The sequence below is a fragment of the Schistocerca nitens genome, chromosome 3 (assembly GCF_023898315.1).
Source record: "Schistocerca nitens isolate TAMUIC-IGC-003100 chromosome 3, iqSchNite1.1, whole genome shotgun sequence".
NCBI classification, from domain to species: domain Eukaryota; kingdom Metazoa; phylum Arthropoda; class Insecta; order Orthoptera; family Acrididae; genus Schistocerca; species Schistocerca nitens.
In genome coordinates, this window is record NC_064616.1 from 643963986 (window position 1) to 643990897 (window position 26912).

The window sequence follows — 26912 nt, forward strand, 5'->3', positions numbered from 1 at the left end:
TGTGTCTATGTGCCTGTGGTTCTGTCAGTGTGATCATGTGATGTATCTGACCCCAGGAATGTGTCAATAAAGTTTCCCCTTCCTGGAACAATGAATTCACGGTGTTCTTATTTCAATTTCCAGGAGTATATATATATATATATATATATATATATATATATATATATATATATATATATATATATATATATAGTCCGCAAGCCATTGTACGGTGCGTGGCGAAGAGTAAGCTGTACCACTATTAGTAATCCCCCGTCCTGTTCCACTCGCAAATAGAGAGAGGGGAAAACGACTGCCTATATGCATGCGTTCGAGCCCTAATTCCTCTTATTTCGTGTTCCTTATGCGAAATATCCGTTGGAAGCAGTAGCATCGTTCTGCAGTCAGATTCAGATGTCGGTTCTCCAAATTTTCTCATTAGCGTTCCTTGAAACAAAAACAAAAAAAAGGCCTCCTTCCCTCCAGGAACTCTCATTTCAGATTTGAGTTTCCAAAGCATCCCCGTGATACATGCGTGTTGGTCGGACCTGCCAGCTACAAATCTAGCAGTCCGCCTCTGAATTGCTTCGGTGTCTTCCTTTAATCCGATCTGGTGCGGATCCCAAGCACTCGAGCAGTATTCAAGAAAGGATCTCATTGGTATTCTATATACGGTCTCCTTTACAGATGAACTACACTTTCCTAACACTTTCCCCATGAGCCGAAGTCGACCAGTCGCCTTCCCCACTACAACCCTTACACACTCGTTCCATTTAGTATCGCTTTGCAGCGTTGCACCTAGATATTTAATCGACGTGACTGTATTCGAACATTACGCGTTAGTTTTTTCTACTCATCTTCACTGACTTCTATTTTTCTACATTTACAGCTAGCTGCCATTCATCTCACCAACTAGAAATTTTGTGTAAATCACTTTGTACCCTCCCACTCATAGTGACACTTTCCCATATCTCACAACTGTGGACAGAAGCTCATGCGTCTCAAGGAACTTTATTATATTAGAACTTACGTTATGTCCAATAATTCTGCAGCAAATGAATGTTAATGATATTCGTTTGTAATTTTGTGAGTCAGTTCTTTAACCCTTCTTATATATAGGAGTCACTGAGTTTTTTCCCTGTCGCTTGGGACTTCGCGCTGGGCAAGAAATACGTGATAAATTCAAGCTAAGTAATTGCCGTAGAGTACTCTTTGCAAAACCGAATTGTGATTCCATCCGGACCTGGTGACTTATTTGTTTTCAACTCTTTCAGTTGCTACTCTGCTCCATGGATGCCTATTAAGGTCTTCCATACGGGTGAGTGTAATGTTCAAACGACCGTATGTTTGTATGAACCTACTGAGTGAACGATTTCTTAAATGCGAAATTTAAAACTTGAGCTTTCCCTTTGCTATCTTGTACTGCGACACCAGGCTGGTGTACGAGTGATTGGAAGTATAACTTTGGCAGTCATGTAACATATCGTAAGAACAGTGGTAGTAAAAAGGTCCTAACTGACGGGGACCGAAGGGGAATATCACGTCTTGTCAATGACAGTCAGCTGCAGACTCGACGGGAGCTCCTGCTGTTAGTAAATGCAGATCCATCTCAACAAAAACTGCTAAGGGAACTACGTGGAATGGGCATTTGGAATCGGGTATCTCGCAGAAGCCCATTGCTCGTAACGAACTATTAAGCTGCACGTCTTTGGTGGGCCATACACCATAGGAACTGCCCAGTGGGTGGCTGGAGGGATGTTGTATGGTCCGACTAGTGGCGATTTTGCTTCTTTCCACAAAATGCAAGGCGACGATTTCGCGTATGGTCCAGCGAGGCATCTACACCGCAATGTATGGAGAGTGTAGTCCAAGCCAGTGGTCGTTCTCTAATGTGTTGGCTAATTTTTCCGTTCCATTACTTAGGCCCACTCGTTGAGGTTACCGTGATTATGAACCAGGATTTTTGTTTTTCTACGTTCTCCGTAATCAGTTGGTGCCCTTCCTTCTGCATATTCATGATGGTGTGCTCTCCTGTCATCCAGGATGACAACAGCCTTGTTCACAGGGCTGTACGTATAATCCCTGGTTTGACGAAAACTAAGGTTCCCTTTTGCAATCCAACTCCCCCCTCCCCTTCAAAAATACTCGATATTAATCCCATAGTAAATGACAGGCTTCTTTAAAGCAGTGGGTGATAAGACGCAATCAGCTTCCCCGCAGTTTGGTAGCTTTTCGGGTTATAAAACTCAATGAGTAGCTTCAGCTGCATATGGTTCACCCGAAGAAACATATGAACACTCTCCCTCGTCGAACTGAACCCTTTATCAAGACTGGAGATGGTCTTACATGGCATTATCTCGATGTCTTATGGGGGTAACTGATTCTCTGATGGGGGTGCTTCTTAGGGCCACGCACCTAACCACGGGTCTGTAGTTGTCGAACAAGACTAATTTGATAGACCAGAGATTCCATACTTCATCAACAGGTGCCTGATGATAGAGAGGTCCCTACGCCCACGTGTGCGTTTTCTGAGTATTATAGGGCTATGTACCGAAAAAAGACGCGACCATTTTGCTTCCCCAATATGAGCTTGTGTTCTGTGTCTAATGACGTCGTCATCGACGAGCCGTTAAATCCTAATCTTCTTTCTCTCTTTCTCAGGAGTTTCCTCGAGCTTTGCATTAGTTTCTCATTGACCACAAAAGCAGTAGAAGTCCTGGCGCATTTCTATATTCTTTGGAAGGAGAAATGGTTAGTGTTTAATGAACCTTCGACATCTTCAGTACAGGCGAGGCCCTGATTCAGTTTGTCGAGAGTAGGGAGCGCAATCGATCATGTCCCTCTCTAAAAAAAACCACTCCAGCAATAACGAAAAACTTAAAAAAGAGTGCCCGAACGGGGATTCAAGGCTACTCCTCCAGAATAAAAGTTCTGTTTCTTAAGAACTGCCGGAGCTTCCGCGGTACATTTTTCGGAACTGTGGCATGATATTTTCGCTTGCCACTAAACTACATCGTGTATAATCTCACAAACTAAGTTGCTTTGTCCTTCGAAATAGAATAGAAAGTGATGCTGCCTCCACTATTTTTCTGTGGGCTTCAAATTAGTCAGCGACGTTCAGAATCGTTTCGATGAGTCTTTAAAACAGTTAAGTTAGAAAGTAGCGACCAGAGGAAATTATCCCGCCAGTTACATAACTTTTGCCTTTAGCCTAAATCTGGTCCGTGAACAGAATGCTACGTGATTGCTGTTGCCGCAGAGTGCGGAGCAGTATGTTCTGAGTAGACAAACTGGCTGTTCTGTAGAGAGAAACCTAGAAATTAATTAACATATAAATCAGTAACACCCGTCGCGAACATCAACCAAAGCAGTCCCTAATGCAAGCCTGTCACGGCATATCACTCGACGAGGGAAGGTGCGTGAAGCAGCAAGGCACTCAGATGCGGTCTGCATTCTTTGTTGTTTTTGCTGCTAGAGAATGCAGATGCACCTTACATAAGCAATAAGTTTATAATTTTTCCTTTCAAAGTCGTTACAGCCGAGATAACTCTCTCACAGTTATTTTGTATTTGGTGCCCCCACACCTTACTCATACAACAACGAAAATCGTCTGCGCTTGAATATAACTTATAACAGCAAAAAACCTCATTTCTCATTTATGTTTACTTGTAAACAACATATCGATCAATCCTATCTTACAAGGACTGTATGTTTACATAAAAATAAAGTCCTGAAACTAGCAGCCGCAATTCTATCGGGATGAACTGGCTTATTTATCTCTCTCGTTTTGTCTCTGGCCCCCTGGGTCATATTCACGGTAACCTCAATGAGTGGGCCCAGATCGTGGTACGAAAACATCCCAACACAACACAGAACGACCTTCGGCCTGAAGTATAGTATCCACACACTGTGTATTAAACGCCACATTGGGCTGTCATAGCACTCGACGTCTTCCGTCATTTAAAAAGAAATGTTTGTACTGCAGTTTAAGGCACATACTCTTCCTTACACTGAAATTCTTTTCTGCGGTGGCGACATAATTTATTTCCCTCAAGCCATTTTGTAAGTCTGGCATACCAAAGTATGTCAGTGTTGCTGCATGTGTATTATTTATATTTTTGGCCGCGATAAGAATTTTGAACAAATCTCTCTGTCTTATAAAATAGCTAGGAACTGATAAATAACCAACCCTCACATTTAGTTGTGTGATATAGCAATAACGTGAATAATTCACAGCCCGTCTGGAATCTCATTAAGCACTTCGACATATTTGTTGGGAGCACTGACTGTGTACCTTTGACACATAACTATGCAAATACTTGCTTATAATTTTGCCGTGACCATTTCCATTTTTAGGGAGGAGGAGGCACAAGAGGAGAATATAATTTTATAATTTTGATCGAGGTTTCTCAAAGATTCAACGAATCTCTTCAGGCTAATGTAGATTTGAGCCTCCAACAAGGCAATACATACTTTTCTTCCACGGTTAAGTTTCACTGAGCTAGAGCCCGTTTCTACTGACCTCCAAGTTGACAAAAAGCTGTTCTCTGAAATAATATTTTCAGTCCTTGCGCGCCTGCAGCGTTATATATGTCCTGCAAGGATATTACACGTATAGTAAGCCAAAACACAGCTATATTCAAAGACTTTTTATTAAGATATTATTTCCTGGTGCTAAAAGCTTATTTCGGTTCCATGATCATTATCATGCTATTTACATAACACATCATTAACGCTGTCGCTGTCTAATACCTTCTATTGCAGCGTATGGTACGTGCAGCACAAACGAAATTGTTTCTCTCTAGATACGTAATGTCTCAACAGTGGAATTTGTTGCTGATAAATATTCGCTAAGACCCATTTAATCTTTTCCGTAAGTTTGACAGCTTCAATTGACAGCTAAGTCAACATCGTTCACAATGTCAACGATGTTACGTAACATGGTTGACTTAGCTGTCAATTGGAGCTGTCAAATTTATGGAAAATATTAAATGAGTCTTAGAGAATACTGCTCAGCAACAAATCCCACTGCTGAGACATTAATATGCAGAGAATAATAATTTCGTTTGCGCTACACTTACGATACGCAGCAGCGCAAGGTATTCTCGTCGTTAAAGCTAATAATCACAATATATCATTATAAATTAAAATTATTGTTAATGAAGAGTGAGTATTGTGTCACTATACGTACGTGTAAGATATTACAGGCGAATCACTGTTCGAATCGTTTCATGTTCAGGGTTCCCGGGCTTCTCTGCGGCAAATTTCGTTGCGAGTGTCAATTATTTCTGTTAGGGAGGCGCGCTGACGTGTGTGATGGGTAACGGTGCTCCAAGAAGGCGACGTTGTTACCACGAACCTCTCACACCCGAACCTGAGCTGCCTGCTCCACCGGCGGTTCTGTCTCGGTTGCGTCAGCGCAGCATCTCGTAGCCAACAAATATTTTGCAATTGATGTGAGCCGCGTTCCTGTCTGCTGCCCTTCGATTGACGTAGGCCATGTTCGGTGCTAAACAGCCTTACCAGTGGGAACTTGACCTGGACCTCACACGTTTCCTTCGGAATATTCTTCAACAATGTTTTCGCTTCTACAGCGTTACTAGCCACTGATGTAGTGCGCCATTTCTTATAGTAGTTCTTTGTCACTCCAGTAATTTCTGCAATGGCGTGTTTGGCTGACGTTTATCCATTTGTCGCATGATGAAAGCAAACACAGATATACAACATTTGTGAACAAATGTGCACAACCACAAACTCGTACGGTCTTACATCACCAGATCTAATTTCTTGATCTATTCAATCGCTGCGTCCGATGCGTGATGAAAGTCAGTTATCGTTCCTTTGTAAGCTAGAAGAGACAGTCAGTTATACGGTAGACTGACTGGAAGGAGACAACAGAGTCGCTATGTGCAGAGCTAGCCCATCCTCAGTTGTGCATTAGGCTTTGTCTGGTTGGAATCCCGTTCATGATCCTCTGTTGACATCTGCGGAGCTCGAATCCGTATTCACATTATATGGTTCTCACCAGGATGTTTGTAGACCACTGATGTCTGCTCCCACTGAATTTTCCGTGAATGGTTGATACCGAAAGAGGCCCCAACAAGCTTGTAGGGTGTGGGCTAAGACGGTTTTCTTGTTTTCAAGCATTGGAGTTCTGCTCGTGCAATATCTCGATGAATGGGTTGTTGAAGATTCCTGTGAATGTTGTTGCAGGCTACAGAAGACCTTCTGATCCCCTTAGAGAAATTGCTGAGCACATGAAGCCATAGGTTGTTTGTACTCGGAATATATTCCGTAATTATTCGCATCGCCTGACGGAGTTGCACGTGTATCTTACTAGTGTGAGCACTATTGACACAGGTCGAACAGTAGTATTCAGCAACACAAGACTTATTAACACAAGTCTGTGGTTCTCAAAACTGAAGTATTAGCCCCATGAGACACCACAAAGTTTTTGAAGAATTTTGTTTCCCGTCTTGACCTTCATAACTATATTTGAAAGATGCTGATAATAAGTCAGAGTTCTATTTAGTGTTATTCCCAGGTATTTTGGTGTGCTACAGTATGGCAAGACTTAAGCTCTGAATCTGTCTTCTGGTTTGTAATATACCTGTCAGTTGTGTAGCTGAAATGTAGACATAACAGTTTTCTTTTGATTTGAGTGGAGGCACCATTTCTTGAAATTTACATCGAATACTTCCATATCTGTGGATAAGGTGCTTTCAGCATCAGAAAAACTGGAGCTCTGGAGCACCAAATAAATGTCACTCGTATAAATGTAAAAATGCAAATGTCGTGTGACTAGGGCCTCCCATCGGGTAGATCGATCGACAGGTGCAAGTCTTTCGATTTGATGCCACTTCGGCGTCTTGCGCGTCTATAGGGATGAAATGATAATGATTAGGACAACACAACACCCAGTCCCTGAGCGGAGAAAATCTCCGACCCAGCCGGGAATCGAACCTGGGCCCTTAGGATTGACCTTCTGTCGCGCTGACCACGCAGCTTCTTTTTTAAAAATCTCATTTTGTTCTATATTGTTCGTTGAATTTGTTCGTGGCGGACCCGTTCAGGTTGTTAGTTGATCCGTTCAATCAGTTTTTTTATTACAGACGGCATGTAAACCCTCTGACCGAACACGCTGAGCTACCGTGCCGGCTAACTACCGGGGGGCGGACACTAGTATAGATGAATTTTCTTGATGACTATGGGGCGATCTTTCGTTCTCCCTCCCAATTTAATTTTTTTTTTGTTAGAAATAGTGTCACTATCTGCCTGCTCATTTTGTCGTGTTGTTTTACTATAAAACTGCTTACACGCTCTAACGGCGAGAAACATAGTGTCACCTAATTTATGTGGACCTCCGCGGAAGAAGATCACTCTGCGAACTCTATGGTAGGCGACTGTGCTCGCAATTTTCGGGCTCGAACAGAGCCGACGCAATGTCTCAGACTCATGGCCGTCGGTTGGTTGTTTCTGCTCACGCCAACTGGAGAGAACGGACCATACAAGCCAGAATTAACAAAATGGCTACATAGACAGCAAATATGTTTAACCCTGTGTGTTAGACGTGTGCTGGAAAAAAGTGTAAAGTGCTGTAGAAAGTGCAGTGCCAATTAATGTGTAAACACACGAAAACGTGAGAACCGCTGGCACAGCGACTGCACTGTCCGCGCACGAAAGAACAGCAGGGTGTCGGAACTTCTGCGATATATTTAATGCAAAAAGCACTGTGCCATAACAACCGTTTCCTTTCTCACAGTGTCCGTAAAGCAGGTGTTAAGAACGAAGTACCGGTACCTTAAATCTAAAATTTGATGCATTTCTCTGACGATGAATTTACAATGATGAAAGACATATAAATTGTTGAAGTTGCGAAGCGTACTCTTTTGCATAGTAACGTAACACATGGCACGTACCTGAAGTGTCTGGCTAACCATCATCGAAAGGCGATTAAAAGTTTTAGTGATAGGCTGACACTTATTTTGCATTCTGGTAGTTTTACTCTCCGACACAGTTTTGGGCCTGTTCGAATATCATAACAAGTGGAGCGTTACAATGCAGGATACGGAAGCGTTCACCATCAGGTTACAGTTCAGAATCTGGATACAGAAACGACAGTGTAGTACACTGGCAACGCTGGGTGTGAGTCTCATACGATTCCTCTAGGCAGATACCATATTGGTTATCCGTCTTCGCAACAGAAAAACAACACATCATATCATAACTGAAATGAGAGGCAAACGCTGACTGAATAAACCCATCACTTGTGGATCCCGAGAAGACGGTAATAGCGAAATGGTAAATGAAAAAAACCATGTAGTGCCCAAAAATTCAGTCTGTGTACTACCAAAGTGTAAGAAAATAAAGACACAATAGTCTAGTCAAATACAGTGGGAACTGAAATCCAAAATTTCGATGGTAGACTCTATCTTACTGAACGCTGTTGATCCTGTTGTACTGGCCTGCACAATATCTATAACTGCTTCCACATAGATACTACGCAACCCACCGTACGATGCGTGGAGGAGGGTAGGTACCATGTAACATTACTCGTCATTTCCTTTCCTGTTCCACTCGCAAATAAAGCGAGGGAGAAACGACTGCCTATATTCCTCCGTATGAGACCTAATTTCTCGTATCTTATCTTAGTGGTCTTACGCGAAATGTATGTTGACTGCAGTAGACTCATTCGGCAGTCAGCTTCAGACACCGGTTCTCTAAATTTTCTCAATAGTGTTCCTCGGAAAAAACGTCGCCTTCCCTTCAGTAATTCCCATTTGAGTTTCTGAAGCATGTCCGTAACAATTACGTGTTGTACGAACCTTCCGGTAACAAATCTAGTAGCCTGCTTCTGAATTGCTTCGATGTCCTCCTTCAATTCGACCTGGTACGGATTCCAAACACACCAGCAGTATTTAAAAATAGGTCTTACCAGCGCCTTATATGCGGTCTCCTTTATAGGTGAACCACACTTTCCTAAAATTCTCCAAATAAACCGAAGTCGACCATTCGTCTTCCCTACCTCAGTCCTCAAATGCTCGTTCCATTTCATATCGCTTTGCAATGGTTACGCCCAGATATCTAAACGACCTGACTCTGTCAAGCAGTACACTACTAATGCTGTAACCGAACACTGCAGATTTTCTTTTCCTAGTCATCCGCATTAACTTACATTTTTCCACATTTAGAGCTACTTGCCATTCATCACACCAACTGGAAATTTTGTCTAAGTTATCTTCTATCTTCCTATAGTAATTTAAATTCGACATATTATCGTACACCTCAGGATTATCAGCAACAACTGCAGATCGCTGCCCATCACGTCCGCCAAATCGGTGATGTACGTGGAGAACCACAGCTGTCCTGTCATACTTTCCTGTGGCACTCCTGACGATACCCTCGTCTCTGATGAACACTCGCCTTTGGGGACAACGTTCTGGATTCTATTACTTAAGAAGTCTACCAGCGATTCAGATATCTGGGAAACTATTCCGTATAATCAGACCTACAGTGGGACACCATGTGTAACGCTCTGCGGAAAACTAGGAATATGGATTCTGCCTGTTGCCCTTCATCCATTGTTCGCAGTATATCATGCGAGAGAAGGACAAGCTGAGTTTCTCACGAGCGATGCTTTCTAAAACCATGCTGATTCGTGGACATACAGTTCTCAGTCTCAAGAAAATTTATTACGTTCGAACTGAGAATATGTTCAAGGATTCTGCAGCAAGCTGAAGTTAGTGATATTGGTCTGTAATTTTGTGGGTCCGTTCTTTTACCCTTCTTACATACAGAGTCGCACGCCCTTTTTTCCAGTTGCTTGGGACTTTGTACTGCGCCAGAGATTCGCGATAAATGTAAGCTAGATGGGGGACAATGCCGTAGAGTATTCTATGTAAAATCGAATTAGGGTTACAACGAGACCTGGTGACTTATTTGATTTCACATTTTTCAATTGTTTCTCTACGCCAGGGATGCTTATTACTCTGTAGTCCATAAGGGAGTTTGTCCGACGGCCAAATGACAGTATGTTTCTATGAGTCAACAGCTTGAACGATTTCTTGAACGCAAAATTTAAAACTTCGGCATTTGTTTCGTTATGTTCAATTGCCACACCAGACTGGTCAACAAGGGACTGAATGTAAGCGTTAGACCCGCTTAGCTAGTTCTTTTGCTAAGGTATGACGGTGACAGATGTTGCAGGGTTCGCGCATACCTCTTTTCGCAGACGCACGAAGCTATACGAACCATTCATTGTCGTCAGTTGTTCGTTTTCTTTTGAACCGAGCCTGCGACAGCCTCTGCTTCCTCAGCGTCTTCCGAATTTCGTTATTAAACCATAGTGGACTTTCCCATCCTTTATCCACTTACTAGGGACATAACTTTCCAGACCACGGTTTACAATCTGCTTGAACTTCATCCATAATCCGTCTACGTCCATCTTACTGGAACTAACTGACATCAGTTCACTCTCTAAGTGAGATGGTAACAACTGTTTCTTGTTCTGTCCAGCAGAAACGCTCTCCTAGCCATCCACACTGCTTTCAAATGGCTCAAATGGCTCTAAGCACTATGGGACTTAACAGCTGAGGTCATCAGTCCCCTTAACTTAGAACTACTTAAACCTTAAACCTAACTAACCTAAGAACATCACAAACATCCATGCCCGAGGCAGGATTCGAACCTGCCACCGTAGCAGCCGCGTGGTTGTGGACTGAAGTGCCTCCAATATGCTGTGGCAATGGAAGTTCACTTAAACTGTATGAATAATCCTATCATACAGCAAAAGTGACTATGCCTTTCTTCTATAACTCACATCGAGATAATTTTAGAGAAATATCCATAAGAAGAAGGAAGATTACTGATAATATTTTTGCCGGTCCCGCAGCCCGGTCATACACTCAACGCAGATTGTTTGGCTACGTCCCACTGATGAGGAGCGGATACATATTAGTGTTGTTGAGGGTGGTAAGACAACATAAAAACTCTGTCTTTAACATATTCATCATCCGCATTTGAAGCTCTAGCAGTAATCGTGTTTGCAGAAAAAATAACTTTTTCGCTTCGCAAAACACATTGTTTATATTGCTGAGCAGGATATAAACACTGTGTTTTGCGAAGTGAAAAACTTGAGAGTGAATCTCCGCAAAACTATGTTTGCGTTTGTGTATGCGTTTCCACGACATATGAGACTGCAGATAAGAACGGATATTTGAAACTGTCCAATATACAGCAATGTCATCAGATGCTCAAAACGAATTGCAACTGTGTACGGTATGGTGCAAAAAGTGGCAATTGACTCTGACTCATGAAAAGTGTGAGTTCATCAACACGAGCGCTAGAAAGAATCCGCTAAATTTCAGTTACACGATGGACCATACAAATATAAAGGCTGTAAACTCAAGTAAATACTTAGGGATTACAATTACTAAGAACTTAAATTGGAATGATCACATAGATAATGTTGTGGAGAAAGAAAAACAAAGACTACGATTTACTGGCAGAAAACTTAGAAGGTGCAACAGGTCTACTGAAGAGACTGCTTACACCAGGCTTGTCCGCCCTATTCTGGAGTATTGCTGTGCGATGTGGGATCCACATCAGGTGGGACTGACGGATGACATCGAAAAAGTACAAATAAGGACAGCTCGTTTTGTATTATCGCGAAATATGGGATATAGTGTCACAGACATGTAACAGGTCTATCAAAGAAACTGCTTACACTACGTTTGTCCGCTCTCTTCTGGAGTATTACTTTGCGGTGTGGGACCTGCATCAGATAAGATTGACAGAGAACATCGAAAAAGTTCAAAGACTGGCGAAATATGGGAGAAAGTACCACGGATATGATACACACATTCGGGTAGCAGTCATTAAAACAAAAGCATTTTTCGCTGCAGCAAGGCCTTCTTATGAAACTTCAGTCAGAGTATGAAAATATTTTTTGTTGCCCACCTACATAGGGAGAAATGATCATCATAATAACATAAGAGAAATCAGAGCTCACACTGAAAGATATAAGTGTTCGTTTTTGCCGTGCGCTGTTCGAGAGTGGAACGATGGAGAAGTTGCTTAAAGGTGATTCGATGAACTCTCTGCCACGTACTTAAATGTGAATTGTGGAATAATCATGTAGATGTAAGTGTAGGCGTAGATGAATCCAAACAGAGTCCTACATAACACAACAACGTATAAAAAATTTAAGATATGAGTTAAAGTACTCACTGATGGTGACACAAAAGTGCTGAAGCATGTTTGGGTATAAATAAAAAAAACAGTTGTTTGCATAATAAGCGGACCTGACATCCAGTAATTCTTTCTTTAACATTCACTCATCGAATTGGAATAGGTACTACAGCTGATGTGCCGCCTGCCTTCTTAAATTTCATAGGAATTCGATACTACCAGTGGAGGAGAGAAACAGGATCGCTACAGAGACATGGCTTGTGTAAGGATTAGCACACACATTATAAGCTACAGAGAACGAAAGGCGTAGACGGGAAACGTGGGACCCAACATTTAATTACACAGCTCCAGTCAAGGTGAAACTGCGTTAGTACTCCAGATGAGTAGCGTTCAGATTCCAGTCTCGTTATGGCAATTTCAGTGCTACGCAGTTCCTCCGTAAATCACTTCAAATTTAACCCACAATGGTTTCGGCGACGAGGTTACGGCCAATTCTTCTGCGCACGCCCCTCTCCCTCTCAGGTGCTCCTTCTTTTATTCGACCGGATGTTAAAAACCAACAACTGAACAAATGAAAAGCAGCTATCTTCAGAACAGCTCTGTCTACAGCGTCGATCACGGCTGTGCAAGCAACAATGTTTTTGGATACCGAGTTGATGAATGTATGAGTAATTTACGGAAATTGGAAGACCAAAATTAAAAAGGGGCTGAGAGGGACCTGACCCTACGTCCTTCACAAGCGTCTCGACTGCAGTTTCGAATACCTTGGATCGAACTGACCACAGAGTACGTATCAGAGCACACACTAACTACGATTGGGCGCCATATTTTACAATAATAGCAAAATACATGTTTCCATATCAGGTATGCAGTCAATTGCCAAAATTAAAATAGCTTTGTACGTACTCGCTTCTGCATATTTCCTGTGTTCTCTTTTGGTGACCATGCACAGTACTGAACATTTTGTCGGAGAGTCCCTTCAATAAATGTGTCTAATGTGGTCAACAAGGCTGCTGGTATACCTGGCTTGTAACAATAAAGTAAAAGATACACCGCAGTTGTATGGTAATACTAAAATTATATTTCAGTGATGAAGACTCGAGAGTTGGTTTCGTGGCCTCATTCTGGCACTAGCTTGTGTCTGTGATACCGTGCCCTAGAGACAAATCGAAACGTGGAGGTCGCGCGTTTATTTGGAGAACCTTGTACAGCCGCAGACGCCTAAACATGTGCATGTGCTTTATATTAGGCATTTGCTCGCTCTTTGGAGAGAAAAATGTTTGTGGACGAGAAATGTCAGTGGTGGCCGGCCGGCAAGGCGGCACCTATCGCTCTTCGCTGACGGCCGCGCAGAGAAAGTCCGCCGACGCACAAACAAACGCTCTCCCTGTAACAACCTAATCCCTACGTACAGTTTATGAAACACCGGCTACAAAGTGTATATTTTGAGCCGTCGAAATGAGCTGTAGGCGGTCGGAGCGTGTGCGAACAGTCTGTCAACGGTTGTAATGCAAACACTCCAAACACCGCAACGGGTTCAATGTTCCGAGCCTGGCCTTTGAAAAACACCAGTTGAACAAGTAGTAATCCTTTCTTTTTATCACTTTCACGGGCCTGTTGCTTTCTGTCTGCCCGCCTTTCCTCCACTTCTTCGAGCTTACTCTCGACCCTCTTTCTTCGTCTCATCTGAAACTGTTGTGACAGCTAACAAGTACCGGACAAACATTTATGTATTCAGTCTTCATCCAATCAAAGCCAGAGAAGTTTCTCTCGCTCGTAGTACTAGAGTGACGTGAGTGACATACCCAATTTTCTTTCGCGCATCCTTTTTTCTGACTTACGGAGATAATAGGACTCTTTGTTACGACCTCTTAGCACTTTGATTTTCTGGAATATGAAATTTATTGTGTCGTGTGCCATTCGCTACACTAGTACGAAGCTTTATTCCACGAATGCCATGGATTTTCTGTCCTGTTGACGATTACCGTACATATTAAACAGCAACCATTTTTGTGCTATTAATCAATTTTTTCGACTGTTATCAATCCTTTTATGCATTTGTTCATTTTGGGATTTTGTTTCATGTCAGAGAAAAATCTAGATTTTCAGGTGTTTAGGGTTTTTATTTCTGAAAGTGGTACATGAAAAATCAGGACCACTCTATCACAAAAATGCACTGCCTGACAAAAAAATTAAGCACCCAGAAGTCATGATCGGATGTCTGCATCTACATCTACGTATATACTCCGCTAGCCACCAAGCGGTGTGTGGCGGAGGATACAATTCGCGCCAAAGTCATATTCTCCCGTCTGTTTCACTCGCGGATCGCCCGAGGGAAAACGACTGTCTGAACGCCTCAGTACAAGCTCTAATTTCCCTTATCTTTGAATGGTGATCATTGCGCGATCTGAAAGTTGGTGGTAATAATACATGCTCTACATCCTCGGAGAAGATCAGATTTCGGAATTTAGTGAGCAGCCCCTTCCGCTTAGCGCGCCGTCTATCTGCAAGTGTGTCCCACTTCAAACTTTGTATGAGGTTTGTAACGCTCTCGCGATGGCTAAATGTATCAGTCACGAATCTTGCCGGTCTTCTTCGGACCTTCTCAATCTCTTGAATCAGACCCAACTGGTTAGGGTCCCATACAGACGAATAATACTCTAAGACTGGACGAACTAACGTATTGTAAGCTATTTCCTTTGTTGAAGGACTGCATCGCTTCAGGATCCTACCAGTAAATCGCAATCTAGAGTTCGCCTTTCCCGTTACTTGTGTAATCTGATCATTCCATTTGAGATCATTTCGAATGGTCACACTCAGATACTTGACGGATGTTACCGCTTCCAAAGACTAGGCATTTATTTTGTACTCGTACATTAATGGACTTGTTATACGCAGTAGGTTATACTTACTAATACTGAGAGATAACTGACAGTCATTACACCAGGCATTTATTTTCTGCAAATCCTCAATGATTTGTTCACAACTTTCGTATGATACTACTTTCCTGTAGGCTACAGCATCATCGGCAAACAGTCTAATGCCGCTGTCAATACCATCAACCAGATCGTTTATGTAAATCGTAAAAAGCAGCTGACCTATTACACTGCCCTGGGGCACACCTGAAGTTACGCTTGTTTCTGTTGAAGTCACCCCGTTCAGGACGACATACTGCTCCCTGTCTGTTAGAAACCGATCTATCCAACCGCATATGTCATCTGATAGGCCGTAAGGGCGCACTTTTTGGAGCAAGCGACAGTGCGGAACTGAGTCGAGTGCCTTTCTAAAGTCGAGAAATATGGCATGAACCTGGGAGCCGGTATCTAGAGCCTGTTGTATATAATGCACAAAGAGGGCCAGCTGTGTCTCGCATGACCGCTGTTTCCTAAACCCGTGCTGGTTTCTGGAGATGAGCTTGTCAGAGTCTAGAAAGGTCATTATGTCTGAACACAAAATATGTTCCATGATTCTAAGACAAATCGATGTCAGTGAAACTGGCCGGTAATTATGTCCATCCGATTTTCTACCCTTTTTATAGATTGCTATGACCTGGGCCTTCTTTTAGTCCTGTGGAACTATCCGCTGTCAATGTAACTTCGTACATGTACACACCATCGCCGTGTATGTAAATGATTAGAGTTGCAGTTCTCTGTGATAAATAGAACGACCACCAGATTGAATTAGTTTTGTTCGTGTTTAGTGTTGTTACAAGATCTGGTAGGGTACATAACGGGCACATACAGCGTCAGACGTTGAGTGACCACTGTGAGAGACATGGAGATGCCACCTGCGCATGTGCGACGGCGTTGTCAGCATCTGCCAGGGTTTGAAAAGGGGCTCGTTTTGCGCTTGCAAACTGGCTGGCTTGCCAGATCGTGCAACATTCAGATTCGTGGGAAATTCAGATGTCGCAGTGGCCTGATAGTGGACTGCATGGGGACTTAAGGGCAGGCATATTCGTCAAAAAAAAATGGTTCAAATGGCTCTGAGCACTATGGGACTCAACTGCTGAGGTCATAAGTCCCCTAGACCTTAGAACTACTTAAACCTAACTAACCTAAGGACAACACACACATCCATGCCCGAGGGCATATTCGTCGTCAAGGTTCCAGTCGTCTGCGTCTGACAACCACAAGGGACCATCGCCGTACTGTGTTATACGCACATGGTAACCCCTTCACATCTGTGTGTGGCCCTGCAACGTTCTGTGTCCTCCCACACCAATGTTCGGAGACTAGCAGCAATTATACTAGGGCCCGCATCTCGTGGTCGTGCGGTAGCGTTCTCGCTTCCCACGCCCGGGTTCCCGGGTTCGATTCCCGGCGGGGTCAGGGAATTTCTCTGCCTCGTGATGGCTGGGTGTTGTGTGCTGTCCTTAGGTTAGTTAGGTTTAAGTAGTTCTAAGTTCTAGGGGACTGATGACCATAGATGTTAAGTCCCATGGTGCTCAGAGCCATTTGAACCATTTGAATTATACTAGGGAATTACCACCGCCCCAAGCGTAGGCTGCCGTTGACACTACAAATCAGACCGTTGCTTTTGGAGTAGTGCCGTGATCGGAGAATACAGACTGATGATGAATGGCATATCATGCATCCAGCGATGAATCTCAGTTCTGCACTATCCCTGATGACCATCGTCGGCGGGTATGGTGGCGACCTGGGAAGACGTACCTGTCTTCCAGTATTACGGATAGACGCAATGATGTTACTGCTGGAGTCATGGTGTGGGAACCTTCGGGTACATCAGGTCACGGCTAGTGGTGTTTGAGGGAACTCTGGCGGCACAGCTGTACGTTACGGGCATCCTGCGTCCTCATGTGTTACCTCTCATATGACAGTATTGTTGTGCCATTTTTCAACAGGACAATGCTCGTCCACACGCGAAACGTGTCTCTATGAACTGTCTGCGTGATGCTGAGGTACTCCCACGGCCATCATGGTCCCCAGATCTGTCCGAGATGGACATACGTGAGACCAGCTCGGATGTTGAGTTCGACCCAACGCCAGCATCGAGGATATCAATGGCCAGTTACAACAGTTGTGGATCAACTTGCCTCAGGAGATACAGCGGCTTTTCCACCATTACCAGCCGAATTAGTGCATGTATCCAGGCCAGAGCTGGTGCAACGTCATACTAATAAGTGGGCTCATACTGCGAAGTTTTTTCCTCGATTTTGTAATTACCGAAAAAACATCTCACACCCTCTCAACCGATGTGCTTCACTCTTTTGTGTCAGGCAGTGTAGTTATCGTTCTTATCTTTTTCAATAAGAAATGAATGCGTCATTATCTACTAGTAGGTCGATTATGTGATTGGCTAAATATTTTCTTACATTTGTTTGCGAGAATACTCACAAAAGCATTTCAGAATGCACCATAATTTGGCAGCGCAACGAGAATCTTGTGTTACTGTTTGCAGCGTGTGCGTTAAGCAGTCTGATAATGAGCACTGACTTGTCAAAACCTCCACCAAAGTATCAAAGTTGCGGTTTTGCAGAAGGCATTGTTACAAACATCATATTTATTTCGTAAATATGGTAAAAGCGATAACTAGATTTCAAATTTTGGTAAGATGATTATTATTTTAGGGTTACGGTGTAGTCTGCAGCCTGAAATGCGATTACAGTGTCTGTTAAAGACAAAAGAGAATAGGATGTTATTTAATAGCGCTCCTAATTCACAAATATTACAGGCAGAGAGGAAACAGGGACTGGAGAAGAAATCGGACACGATTTCGTTCAAGGAATACGCCGAGTATTCACTTCATTGATTTAGTAAAACAACGGAAAATCTAAATCATATGGGTGGGACGGAGGTTTGAAATGTTCTCTGCCTGAAGGCAAGTGTTATATCGTAAAACGAGTTACTTTAGTTCACTTCTGCGAGACAAACAATGTTCAAAAACTTTAGGTAGGAAGCTACAGCTTCCAACAGTATTTTTTATATCTGTCTGAAGGGATGAAAGAGATAAATATTCTTCAGAAATACTCTGTGCAGCATGCAAATTTTATTCAAGGGAACAAATGTATGCAAATCAATTGAGCAGTGGAACGTATGTCTCACAAGAGCCATTTACGAAGAAGGACATTCGAAAGTGGTGAGGTATACATGTGGATGATGTAGTGTGACAGGCGAATGACGTAATGTGTCGTAGTCCAAAATTTGTGTCTGAGTTAGTATCGTGCCTGACGAGAATCACAGAGTTGAATCGAAAAGTTATTTTTTGAATTGTCTGTTTTTAAATAGCTTTTATTCGCAGAGCACAATTTCTTTTTGTTGTTGTGAATAATGGAAAATCTAAATAGTTCAGAAAGTTTGAACTCAGTTTACTTTATGATGGGATGATAAAATACGGAAACAGAGTGGAGAAATACCGCGAGATTTTATTAATTAAGAAAATAGGTCTTCGCTTTCATAACTACACGTAACTCACACCGACTAGACACTTATACGTCTCTACAAGTTCGGCTACGTGCCTTTTTAGTTCAACGTTGTTCAGTTTGCGATCAAAACAGAAGTGTATGTCTGTAAATGTCTCTTCCAATAAAGATAAACGTACATCGTGGATTCTACACAAATTGAAGTATGAAGCTCCATGCATATTATACTACATTTAAGAATTTACTAGTGTCATTTACTAATTTAATAATTAGTATGCGAAGCGATCATACACTGACGTAAAAAAATCACAGCAACAAGAAGGAGCTGTGCGATATAAATTAAACTTGGTAAGCGTGTTTCTACCTCTGAAAGATGATGTCTATTGAAATGACGCGCCAGTCGCAAAAGAGTGGTGCTAGTAGCGCCACTATCAGGATGTAAATCAGGTTTACTTTGAATACATGCTGTACCGGTCGTGAGCATTAGCTACCTTTGAGATTGGACATGGTGAGTTGATGTTAATCATGAATGCCTTTAAGGTGCCAAAGGCGCAATTGTCAACACCTCACTGAGTCAGAACAAGGACGTGTAAAAGAGCTACGAGAAGCTGGATGTTCCTTCTGCAATATTGCAGAAAGGCTAGGCAGGAATGTAGCCACTGTACATGACTGCTGGCAGCGATGGTCACGTGCCACTACCGAGAGGGAAGACCATCGTGTTCGGCGTATGGCTCTGGCACATCGTACTGCATCTGCAGCAGCAATCTTAGCAGCAGGAGGCACCACAGTGACACAAAGAACTTTTACAAATCGGTTCCTTCAAGGACAGTTCAGAGCCAGACGCCCTGTAGCGTGCATTCCACTGACCCTCAATCACCGCCATTTGCGGCTTCAGTGGGGTCAAGCGGGAGCTCAATGGAGGACAGGGTAGAGGTCTGTCGTGCTTTCTGATGTAAGCTGGTTCGGCTTCGGTGCTGGTGATGGCCGTGTCTCGTTTACAAGGAGACCAGTTGAGGACCTGCAACCAACCCGTCTACGGTCCGGACACAGTAGACCAACACCCAGACTTACGGTCTGGCGTGCGATTTCATATGACAGCAGAACCACTCTCGTAGATATCCCACTCACCCTGACTGCAAATATGTACATAAATCTGGTGATTCGGTCTGCTGTGCTGTCATTCATGAGCAGCATTCCAGAGGACGTTTTCCAATAGGATAACACTCGCCCACATGCCACTGTTGTAACCCAACATGCTCTACAGAGTGTCGGCATGTTGAGTTAACCTGCTCGATCACCTGATATGTCTCCATCATCGGACGACAACTCCAGCGTCGTTCACGACCAGCATTGACCGTCCCTATATTGACTGACCGACTGCAACCTGCATACAAAACCATCCCACAAACTGAGATTCGGCACCTATGTAACACAACGCATTCAAGTTTTCATACTTGCATTCAACGTTCTGAAAGTGACACAGGTTATTAATGTACCAGCACGTAACATTTGGAATGGATTACGTCACGTAGTGTTAATCGCTTAAACATGTTACCTAGAGAAACGTCTTCCCGAAATTTCGTTACTCCACATTAATTATTTTTTGATGTTGCGATTTTTTCCTTTAGTGTACATGAGAAGTTTCTAGAACTTTTTGTTTTAGAAACGAGAATATAAATAAGAGACTGATAATCAGAAAGCTTTGTCGTCGGTGAACTATGACTTCGTCTTCATTGATGATCGTAACTCGTTTACTCAGTTGGAAATTTTTTCTTTCGTATTAAGCTGTTATTTATTTTGTGACAAGTCCAGGCTAATTTGTTAGTCGGAATAAACCTTTTACTCTAAACACATCAGGTCATCTGTTGAAACTTCCTGGCAGATTAAAACTGTGTGCCGGACCGAGACTCGAACTCGGGACCTTTACCTTTCGCGGGCAAGTGCTCTACCAACTGAGCTACCCAAGCACGACTCACGCCCCGTCCTCACAGCTTTGCTTCTGCCAGTACCTCTTCTCCTACCTTCCAAACTCACATCAGCGCACACTCCGCTGCAGAGTGAAAATCTCATTCAGGTCATCTGTTAGTTGCCACATCGCCCTTTACCGAGTGAAATCTATACCACATAGATGTTTCCGATAACATCAACCTTTCGGATAATTTAAATACATCATTCCGTTCTTTTTCTCCTCAGCCAGCTGCTCCACAGAGGTGTATTCGGCGCTTATACTTTTCACTGTCTTCCACACTGAAAAACTGGCTATCAGCACTTAAAACCATACTCAGTGTTTTGTGTCTTCTTTGGCTGATGTTTCTCAGGCCTCATATTGTTTCCCGTTTTATCTCGGGCAATGAAACTGTTCATTACACGACAAAGAAAAATTTGATGTCTGGGCAATCAGTAAGTTAACTTCGCATCAGCGAGAGAGAGACGATTTTGAAACTCTTGTAGCGTTAGTGGTGAAATTCAAAGCTGACCCCACGCCCACAGAGAGTGACCTGCAAGTGACCAATAAGAGTAAGACTGCTTGCGCCACTGTGTTCGGTAAAGTAAAGGTCAACAAGGCTGCTCTGCGTGCAAAGACGTTATCGTCTTAGAGAGTGACTTGTCTGCTTCTTGTAGGCTGCTAGAAAAGTCTCTGGCCACTTCGGTTGCAGCTCTGGAGTCAGTGGTGTACGGAGGAAGAGTACGCAGCTGCGCCTGTTTTCCTAAGCAATACTCGGAGGTGACCCAAGGCACACTGCCGACGCGAACACGATCCGGAGCCATCGTCATCAGTTGTAACGACTCGAGAGCAGGAAGCGGCGACAGCAGCCGAGCACAGATGTACTTGATACCAGCCTAATTTAGGCTTGTGACGGAAGCCACAGGCAGCCACGTGCTGGACGACCAGGCAGAGATGAGGCTATTTCCCGGGACACTCATCTACCCCTTCTTCCATACGACCTCACAGGATAGCAATGGCGTCCGCGAGCAGTAACGGTCAAGTATCCAGCAAGCACAAAAGGAGCTGCAACATTCCAGTTAAAACCGCACATATAGTTACAAATAACCGGACGAGTGTGAGCAGGGCTCACGCTCTGAGGGTTCGATACAACCTTAATTACGTATATAGATAATGATGATAATTTCGTGTGGCTCAATGGCCTGGTGCAAGTCTTTCTAGTGGACGCCATTTCAGTGACCTGCGCGTCCCTAACCTACCCCAGTTATCTAAGTGGGCAAAAGGGGTGCTCCAGTTTAATGTGCAATGCGAACCACGTGTTGTTTCTGGCGACCCTTCACATCGTTGACAGGTGAAGGGTAGGTTAAAACGAAGTTCGTAAACTCCATGGTCCCACCTAGACTCGATCCCGCCACCTCTCGGTTTCCAGGCACGCACTTTACCGATGAACCCCCAAGCCCGCCATCTACATAAATAGTTCGTACGTAGGTTTGTATGAGTAGGTTTGAGAGTGTTGAAATGTGACGTAAATGGTCGTGTCTTCTGATTGCATTGACTTCTAAGCCTAATTTTTTTGCTCCGCCCACACAGCAAAAGCTCGACGTCCATAACTTACCACATTACATCGCTGCAAATACTGCAGCAATCCTACAGTCGTGACTGGGATTTAACTCTACTTCCATGAACAAAAGAATTGGTTTCACATCAATCGCAGCCACCTAAAACGCTTAACTAATAAATCCTTATTCCTGCTCCAGAACCTATATAATTTTACGTGCTTTACAATCTCATGATAAAAAAGTCGTGGTGCCTCAGAGGTTTTTTATCAGTACTTTGAAAACATCCTATACACATAAATAAGACACACAATGACACAAATAAAGCAGTAGAACAATCTTAGATGTTCATTACGGAAATTTAACCGTCAAAATATTTGCATTATTGTACTCGGATTTCGCAGAGAAAATAGATAAAAACTGTGATTATATTGTGTGTGTGTCGTTTCGCCCTCTAAGGGCAAGTGGAACCATTACTTAGCACTGGCTTCCTGTTCTGCTTATCAACCCAAAACTTCCTCATCCTTTCACTTTGAGCCTGTCATCTTTGCGTTTCGAAGTTAAACATTCATTCTTGTTGGATTCTTGGGTATAAAGTTACGTGTATTGATTTTCTGCCTGTATGTAGTCCGTGTAGTTGCCAGTCACTCTGGTCGTCTCCCAGCCAGTGTATTTCGGATTGTCGGATTCCGTTGACGGTGGGATATTTTCTTGGTCAAGCGAGAGTTGTCCATTCTTGCTATACGACCGTAGAATTTCGTAAGTTTTTTCCGTGGAAGTGAGATGAACTGTTTAGTCAGCAAATGCAGTTCTCAACTTTTGCACGTCCCGATATTGTCTTGAATTTTGAGTCCAAATATTTTTCTCAGTGTTTGTCGTTCTGTTTCCTCAGTGTCTTTGACGTTGGTAGTTAATAAATGACGTTTCCGCTGCTTTGATGGACAGCGATTTATTGATGTACATATTCCAAGTAATTGTGTAAGCTTTAAGCAGTTGTTCTGCACGTGTTTTGTTAGGTACTCCACAGTTGACAGTGTTTCCAGTAACTTCACCTAGGTATTCTAAATGCTTAACTTATGTGATGTTGTCATTCTTGGTTGCAAGTGAGGCTAGGTTTCGGCTCTTGGAGTCTATTTATTGTGTTTTTTCGTAAGAGTCCGATGCTGATGGCGGCCTCATGAAAGATCTCACTGGCGTGGCCGGCTTCCTCGGAAGTCCGAGTAATTATCGGTAGGTCGTCAGCAAAAGCATTTAATGTTCATTCGTTTATCTTCTGTTCCCACACTTATCCCGGGTATTTCTTTCTCCAAAGTTTTGATGATCTTATCGAGTACGAGGATGAACAGGAATGGGGACAGTCCATCACCCTGTCTTACTCCAGTTCCAGTTTTAAGAGGTTCGAAGATTTCGCCCATGAATTTTACCTTAGATAATGTGTCTGTCGAGGTCTGTTCAATTAACATAGTTGTTTTGCTATCCACGCCGTGTTCGCGAAGTATATTAAACAGGATGATGCGGTCGATCGAGTAGTAGGGTTTTTTGAAGTCTACAAAAGTGATAAATCTGCGTTTTCGACTTCCGGTGTTGCAGCATCGTTTTGAGTTTTCAGATCGGTTCTGCTCACGGTCCGCACAGTCGGAAGCCTGCTCAGTTTGTTGCTCTAGTCTGGTAAGCAGGACACGGCAGAAAACTTTGTAAGCAGTTGGTTGAAGTGAAATACCTTGATAATTGTTTGGACCCGTGTTCTCTTCCTTTTTGTGTAATAGGTGGATCAAAACAATTTCCAGTCTCCTGCTATGCTGCCATTTTCCCATATATTGGCAATGATGGCATGTAGTCTGTCAATGAAGACTTCACATTCGATGTTGAGCATTTTTGCGATTTTACCATTTTCCCACGGCGCTTTGTTGATTTTGAGATGTGAAATCACATGTCGTATTTCTTCATGTGTAGGTGGAACAGAGTTTTGATTTGGTGAAGTTATTATTTAAAATGTGCTTTTCACAGACTGGTTGTTTTATAAGCGTTCATCCAGTCTAAATTTGTTTGGCACAGCGACAGACGGCTTTACCAGTTCGCTGGATGAACGATATCTATAAAATTTTAATAGCACATGAATATCGAATACGAAAGTTTTACAAAGTGCTGATTCAGTCGTGCGTTCAACGCTCAGCACGTTCTATTGAAAAAAGTGATAAAATATTTGGCACTGCAAACCAACCAGTACTATAATTTAGGAGGCGAATGTAGTGCCCATATTAAAAACAAACTCCGGTATAAATATTTTACTATTGACTGTCTTGACGTCGAGGAATACAAAGCGAACCCGGCAGGGCGCTCTTCTCTTAATCTGCATTAGCGCTGTCGAACAGACAGACGCTCTCAAGATATTCGGAACCGCCATTTCATTTCGTAGTCTGCCTCTAAGTATACCAATAACACTAAATGGCTTCGTTGAGGGCCTAAAACCTATAAAAAGGGTTAAGTGCTGAGGGCAGACACTGCGAGAAAGGGGAAGAAGCCGCGACGGCACAACTCGTCATAAACGTCAGCCGGCCCTATCGTGCAGCCGCAGCCGCAGCCGCGAGCCGCGCCCTGTCCATCATTCGAGTTTCACTCGTGAAAACGATAATTGGTTTCATAATTGGAATATAATTTGGTGAGATTACACGTCCTCCTGCCGGGAGACGGCGGCGGCCTTGGCGCGTTTGACTGGAGCTGTATTTCAAGTGAGCCTTCTCCGCGCGCTCAATTCATCAAACTTCGCTTATTAGCATGCTCCTCTCTGGTCCTTCCTTCCGAATCTTTTAACGGGACATCTTACACAGTGGTTCGATATACCGCCTTGACAGATATCCGTAACGTTCTACAGTAGTACTGTCAAAATAGTCATCAGCGTCTTTATGCTCTCAGCAACTACTACGGTTTGAAGATGCGTTTTTGCGACTTTTCTAAATATGACTGGAGAATCTCACATACTGTTCCTGTGAATATACTGGATGAACCCGAACTCAGGGATGTTTCCTGAGTATTTTGGTGTAACAAACCTGTGTTCTCCGGTGACTCGTTGGGAGTAATAATGATTTATTCAGTTTGTTACCCCAACTACCTTTGTCTCTGTGAAATAAAACCTTCAGAACATCAAAAGAGCCTGTTATGTGCAATCACCAAAACCTACGACACAAAAAAGGCGGTATTCACTACTGGCCATTAAAATTGCTACAACACGAAGATGACGTGCTACAGAGGCGAAATTTAACCGACGGGAAGAAGATGCTGTGATATGCAAATGATTAGCTTTTCAGAGCATTCACACAAAGTTGGCGCCGGTGGCGAGTCCTACAACGTGCTGGCATGAGGACAGTTTCCAACCGATTTCTCATACACAACAGAAGTTGACCAGCGTTGCCTGGTGAAACGTTGTTGTGATGCCTCGTGTGAGGAGGAGAAATGCGTAGCATCACGTTTCCGACTTTGATAAAGGTCGGATTGTAGCCTATCGCGATTGCGGTTTATCGTATCACGACATTGCTACTAGCATTGGTCGGGATCCAATGACTGTTATCAGAATATGGAATCGGTGGGTTTATGAGGGTAATACGGAACGCCGTGCTGGATCCAAAGTGCCTCGTATCACTAGCAGTCGAGAAGACAGGCATCTTATCCGCATGGCTGGAACGGATCGTGCAGCCACGTCTCGATCCCTGAGTCAACAGATGGGGACGTTTGCAAGACAACAACCATTTGCACGAACAGTTCGACGACGTTTGCAGCAGCATGGACTATCAGCTCGGAGACCATGGCTGCGGTTACCCTTGACGCTGCATCACAGACAGGAGCGCCTGCGATGGTGTACTCAACGACGAACCTGGCTGCACGAATGGCAAAACGTCATTTTTTCGGATGAATCAAGGTTCTGTTTACAGCATCATGATGGGCGCACCCGTGTTTGGCGACATCGCAGTGAACGCACATTGGTAGCGTGTATTTTTCATCGCCATACTGGCGTATCACCCGGCGTGATGGTATGGGGTGCCATTGGTTACACGTCTCGGTCACCTCTTGTTCGCATTGACGGCACTTTGAACAGTGGACGTTACATTTCAAATGTGTGACGACCCGTGGCTCTACCCTTCATTCGATCCCTGCGAAACCCTACATTTCAGAAGGATAACGCACGACCGCGTGTTGTAGGTCCTTTACGGGCCTTTCTGGATACAGAAAATGTTCGACTGCTGCCCTGGCCAGCACATACTCCAGATCTCTCACCAATTGAAAACCTCTGGTCAATAGTGGCCGAGCAACTGGCTCGTCACAATACGCCAGTCACTACTCTTGATGAACTGTGGTATCGTGTTGAAGCTGCATGTGTAGCTGTACCTGTACACGCCATCCAATCTCTGTTTGACTCAATGCCCAGCCGTATCAAGGCCGTTATTACGGCCAGAGGTACTGATTTCTCAGGATGTATGCACCCAAATTGCGTGAAAATGTAATAACATGTCAGTTCTAGTATAATATATTTGTCCAATGAATACCCGTTTATCATCTTCATTTCTTCTTGGTGTAGCAATTTTAAAGGCCAGTAGTGTACTACGAGGTGCGGCAAATAACTAAAGCAACACTTTTTTTTTAAGTGGGTATGTTTTATTCGGGATTACAATACACCTTATTATATTCCATTCTTTTAGCTGCGAAACCCTATGTTTCAATATGATCTCCGTTCAATGTTACGGCCTTACGCCACCTTCCTAGGAGGGCCTGTATACCAGCAAGATACCGCATAACTGGCCTACGTCGGAGCCAACGTCTTGCTGCATCAATAACCTCCCTATCATCCACGTACTGCTTCCCGCTGAGT

At 43.4% G+C, this 26912-nt stretch overlaps 1 protein-coding gene across 1 annotated transcript in view; it reads left to right on the top strand.

Moving 5' to 3' along the window:
- LOC126249378 (uncharacterized) overlaps nucleotides 1–26912 on the top strand; it is a gene marked incomplete at its 3' end in the record, with an annotated part of 812647 nt that overhangs the window by 613653 nt on the left and 172082 nt on the right. The window lies entirely within an intron of this gene.